Genomic DNA, 6,000 nt, shown 5'->3' with positions numbered 1-6,000 from the left:
TCCTTGTTTGCCTCAGCTTTGGGTGGGTGAAAACTCCTGCAAAGAATGCAGGTTGTTAGAGATTTGCATGAGACATACAGGTGGAGGTCACACTCATTTTCCTTTAATAATCACTGTCTCTGTGGAAATGAGCAGAATTCAAGAGTCGACCAATACTACAGTTATCTACTGTGTATGCAAAATTATGGGGAAAAAGTAAAAGTGAACCATTTGAACTTCATTGACAACTGAGATCACTCAGTGTTGAAGATTCAAGTAAAACTAGACAACAATCCCCAGAATAAGCCAATCACAATATATGAAAAAGAAAGGTCTGAAATGGCATGAGGTATGAAGAATCTTCCATTCCCAGAAAAAACATCTGATTCAATATTTTACCATTTTTTTCAAGATACAGAAATAAATTTCCAAAAACTGACACTTTTCAGTGAATCTGGTAGCCCAGATTCAATTTATTTTATTTATTTATTTTTTACTCATTTATTCGCATGTGAATACATTGTTAGGGTCATTTCTCCCCCTGCTCTCCACCCCCACCCCCCACCTCCCTCGCTTCCAGGCAGAAACTGTTCTTCCCTTATCTCTAATTTTGTTTAGGAGAAGACATAAGCCTAACAAGGAAGACAAAGCATTTTTGCTAGTTGAGATAAGGATAGCTATATAGAGAGATTCCTAGCATTGCTTTCATGTACAAATGTGTTACAACTTATGTTGATTCATCTCTCACTGATCTTTACACTGGTTCCTAATCCCCTTCTCCTGTTAACCTCTGTTGCTTTAAGGTTTCTGTATTAGTTCCTCTGGAGTGGGGACAAGCCACTTCCTCTCAAGAGTTCTGGGACACAACCCACAAAACAGAAAAGGAACATGGAAAGATGTGACTTCTCTTATTTAAAAACAGCATATGTCTTAGAGAATTAGAAGTTGTAAAGAGCTGATAATGTGCCCCACTAATCCCACTTCTGGGTCTATATTTGAAAAATTAAAATTGATATGCTCAAGAACTACTTGACTCTCATGTTCATTTTGTGTTTATTAACAATAGCCAAGATTTAAAAGCAACTTAAGTGTTCATCAATAAGTGAATGAAAAAAAAAACATGGTATACATCCTCAAAAGAACATTATTGCATATTACTAATACATAATATCATTACTAATATAAATACTGTTACAGTACTAATGCTATTATATAATTCCAATTTTCCTAAAAATATTCTGTCATTTGTGACAAAATGGACAAACCTGGAAGATACTAAGTGAAATAAGTCAGGCATAGAATGACAAATATTGAATGATCTCATATATATGTAGATAGAAAAAGTTGTCTTCATGGAAACAGGGAGTCAAAAGGTAATTACCAGTGAGTAGGGTAGGGAGGTAGAAGGTAAAAAAAAGGGAAGATGCTGAAGAAAGGGTACAAACTTTCAGTTAGGAGGGATAAAGTATGTGATCTATTGCATTTCACAGTGGGCACAGTCAATAACAACATATAGAATGTTTCAAAATTGCTATGATCATGGATTTTAGTGTTCTCTCATACATAAAAATCATAAGTTGTTGAAGTGATGGATATTTTAATTATGTAAGTTCACACAACAAGGCTTGGAGTTGAAATGGACCTATGTCTATCAAGCTCAAAGTTCATGACCTTGCTGGTACCCCATCAAAACAGATGAAGGTTAAGACATTTAATTTTTCTAAAGGTATACTTAGATAAAACAATACATTGTCCCCTATAAAATATATATAATTATTTATTGATTAAAATAGATAAATTTATAAACAATAAGAGTTGATAAAAGATATACATCATTGATACATTATTGATACTCATACTAAACCATGCCTTTCATAAAAACTATGTATTAGAAGACAAGAAGTCATCTCATCCAATTTCTTGTCTTAATATAGAAATAGGAAATGAACTAAAAAGAAGTGAAAATTATTTCTAGGCCCTGTTGTTGATATCTGCAGTCTAGAAATCCACAGTGTACCTAGAATCTTTATTGGCATAGTATTTTCTATGATTTAGATTAGTGTACCCCAAAAGGTTCAAGTGTTAAAAGGTATCAGAGGAGGAAAGCCACAGGGTATGTGGGTAATAATCACATTTGGTTTTTTTCATCTATTTATATCCCAGCACATAGAAAGCATTGGAAGTGTTCTTCCTTTTTCTTTCTTCTCTTTCTTTCTTTCCTTCTTTCTTTCATCTTTCTTTCTTTCTTTTTTCTTTCTCTCTTTCCTTTCTCCTTCCTTCCTTCCTTCTTTCTCTCTCTTTCTTCTTCCCTCTCTCCTTCCATCCTTCCTTTCTCTCTCTCTTTCTTTCTTTTCTGAGGTTTCAGCAATTATTTATTTTAGAATAGCAGAATAAAGTAGGAAGAGACAGGGAAAAAAGGAAAAATATTTCCTGCTCCCCACTCAAAATGGGGGTAAAGACTATGGGGGTTTTATTGATTCCCTAAGTCAACTCTGCTGTAAGAGTTTTATATGCATTATTCTATTGAGTCTCTTACAATATCCATAAAGCAATTTGAGTGATCATACTACATGGGAGATTCATGGGCATCCACAATTCAAGCTTTGTCTGTTTTCAAATCTGGAGTTTTAACTTCTACACTATAAATTTTGAATTAGGGGCCACCGATGAGCTTGTAAGAAGACATAGAAAGGATGTTATTCTATGAAATATAAACATTGATATCAAAGGAAAAAATGTGAGAAATTTGGTAGAAAAAGAAAAGAAACGTATGTTTTCTAGATCAAAAAGCAAAGTCTGACTTGATTTGTGTATTATTTTGTTGTTTTATTCAAGCTAGGAAGATGAGTTTATTATAAGTAAAAGTTTAATTTGTTATTAGTTACCAAACAGAGCACATATAATTCAAGGCTGTAGTGGTAGTCTGCATTGATGGGTAAGAATCAGGAGAACAGTCAGGTAGAAGGGACAAGCAAATTAAGCAGCAACAAGAGCAACAACAAGCCTCATTTCTGTCTTTGAAACTGCTAGAAAAGTTCAGATTGCAGAAAAAGAGAAACACTTCTAAACAGAGGGACAATGGAGCAAAACAGTTCAAAATGCTAAGGAAATTGTACAGTTATCCCTGGGGCCATATTTTTTGCACATGGACAAATAATTTTTTGTATATGGCAGAGTCTGCTCAAGCAGTCTGCTGCCCTTGGCTAAGATGAGCTCTAAGGGATACACACACCCACTCATGTCTCCTTATGGGGATAAGGAATTATTTTATTCTCTTGGATACAGGGAGTCATACTGTTCAGACATTCACAGCCCAAAAGAAGAAATGCATTAAATGTAATTTTTAAATTGTATGTTTCATGCTTACAGAGATAATTAAAGTACTTGATTGTTCAGCAGCTTATCATAAGAAAGTGAAGAATGAGAAAACTTGGAATTCTCAATTTTCCCTGATAATCTTTATATCTTTTATTCATTACATATAAGCTTTGTTTAATGTTCTATGGAAATTCTCCTTCCTCCCTCCTTTCCTCTATCCTTCCTCCCTTTCTTCCTTCCTTCCTCCTTTTTTATACTACTGGAGTTTGAACTCAGAGCCTGGCATTTTGCTAGGCAAGCACTCTACTAATTGAGCCATACCCCTAGCCCTTTTTGCTTTTGGTTTGTTTTTCAGGTAGGGTCTCATACTTTTTGACTGTGGTTAACCTCACACTGATTTTCCTTTTATGCCTCTCATGAGCTGGGGTTATAGGCATGAAACTCCATGTGTATCCCTCTATGGATATAGAATAGTGGTATGAGCAGCTCAAAATATCCCTTCCCAAAAAAACAATGTTACAATTGGAAAAATTATCCAAGACAACCATTTCAGGACTTGAGAAATTGGTGAATGGCTTACAACAAATTCATAAGCATATATTTGAGGATGACTACTAAAACTCAGTGAGAAGAATGATGGAAATATATTGCCTTTTGTGCCACTTTCATCTTCCCTTATCCTTTGCTCCATGGCAAGACAGTTCCACTAGGTTGGGGCAGGCTGGGTTAAACCTCTTTAGTGATGGAGGGAACTGAGAACAGCAATGCCAACAACTGATATTCAGGGAAGGTCAGTGCTTCAGCTCTCCTGAGGTTGTATACTGATTGGAGCAGTGAACAGACTGTAGAGGAATGAAGAAATTAATGTATAGAGAGAAAGTTTCTGCATATCCCTGGTGACTGAAAAGCTATGTGAACGTGCAAGACTGCATGCTACTTCAGGAGATACTGGAAAGCCTTAGGAATCTACTATTCCTTGGCTTAATGTAAGGCCTGACATCTATTTTTACATGACCCAAACAATGTATGCACATGTGAATAAATGAACAACAACAAAAATACCCTCCCCAAATTGAAATAAAAAATTCAGTAAAAAGATTCAACAGCAAATTTTATGTGACAAAAGAAAGAACCAGTCATCCCAAAGACATATCAAATATAGACTATCTTGTCTGAAGAACAGAAAGAAAAAGAATAAAGTAAGATGAACAGACTCAGAAAGTTGTGGCACTCATTCAAAGCATACTAAGTGGTAGGCAGTGGGAGTCCCAGATAAAGAGGAGAGCAATAAAGGGACAGAAAAAAGCACTTAGAAAATATTGCTGTAAACTTTCTCAAATTGGATAGGAAATATTTATCTATATATCCAGGAAAACTCTAGTAAGAAAACCACAGAAATTTCACAACTAGACACATCATAGTCAAACTGTTTAAGACCTAGGGAAAATGTTGAAAGCAGCCAAGAGAAAAATCAATTCATCATGTATAAGGAACCACCATATGATTAAAGGCAATCTCCCATTTGAGACAACAGAGGTTGAAAGAGAGTGGGATGTCATTTTCAAAATACTAAGAGAAAAAAGAAAAACTTGACTAGTCAGTCAAAAGTTTCAGCCAAAGTTTCCTTCAAACATGAAGGTTAAGTAAAGACACTGCTAGATATACAAAGATGGAGAGACTTCATTACTAGAAGGCCTGTCTTGAAGAAATACTAAATAAAGGAAATCATTCAGGCATTAGATGTGAATTCACATGAGGAAATTAAGAGCAATGGATAGAGAATGGATTCCAAGATGGTGGCTAGAAGGAGAAAGCAGAAAGCATGCTTCCTAAAGTAAAATCTTGTAGAGACGCTGGAGATACACCTTACAGGAAAAAACACTGAGAAGAGGCAAAACTTTGACTCCTCCACACCCCCAGCCCATGCATAGCATCCCCACTTCATGTTAAATGGAGAAACCAGGAGGGCTCCCACACTGCCACCAGACACCAGTGGCCAGACCGCTTGGGAAGACGCAGACCACAAGGTGAGCTAAGCAGCACATGGTACTCCCACAGACAACCCTGGGCCAGATCAGCATAGCCCCCTGGACAGACCAATCCCCACCCAGGGAAAAAAGAGAAACTGAAAAATAAGCAATAACAAAAAAACATGTTGCAAAGAGGGCGGGGTGCCCTGAGCACCAAAGGGGGGGAGGGGCAATCCCTCATGGAACTGTAAATAAACAAGCCAGCCAGAGAAGGCAGGAGTAGTGGCACATGCCCAGCAACCAGGAGCGGAAAAGCTTGTAAAAGTGGCGGTAGGAGGAAAACTCCACAGGAGAGGGAGAAGGCCCATTTCCCACATGAACTGTGAAGAAACATGCTGGCCTGAAAAAGTGGGTGCAGTGTCACCTCCCCCAGTGTGCTTGGAAAGGGAAAAGCTTGTAGCAGTGGCGGTCTTGCCCAGGAGAACTCTAAGTAAACAAAGCCTGAGGGACTAGGTGAGTGTTAAGCTCACTCCTGAGATCTGCATAAATAACGCCTCCAGCAACAGCAGGCTGACAGCAACGGGCAGGTGTGCCGCAGCCGCAGATAGCCATTCACAGAACTATCTCCAGACTCTTTTTTTTTTCTCTCTTCCTTTGATGAGACAACAACAGAACTTCACCTGCATGCTGAAAAACTTACTGAAACTGTATTGCATTTGAACTTGGGACACTT

The sequence above is a fragment of the Castor canadensis genome, chromosome 3 (genome assembly GCF_047511655.1).
Source record: "Castor canadensis chromosome 3, mCasCan1.hap1v2, whole genome shotgun sequence".
NCBI classification, from domain to species: Eukaryota; Metazoa; Chordata; class Mammalia; order Rodentia; family Castoridae; genus Castor; species Castor canadensis.
The sequence above is the reverse complement of the archived record's forward strand: the minus strand, read 5'-3'. Positions refer to the sequence as shown.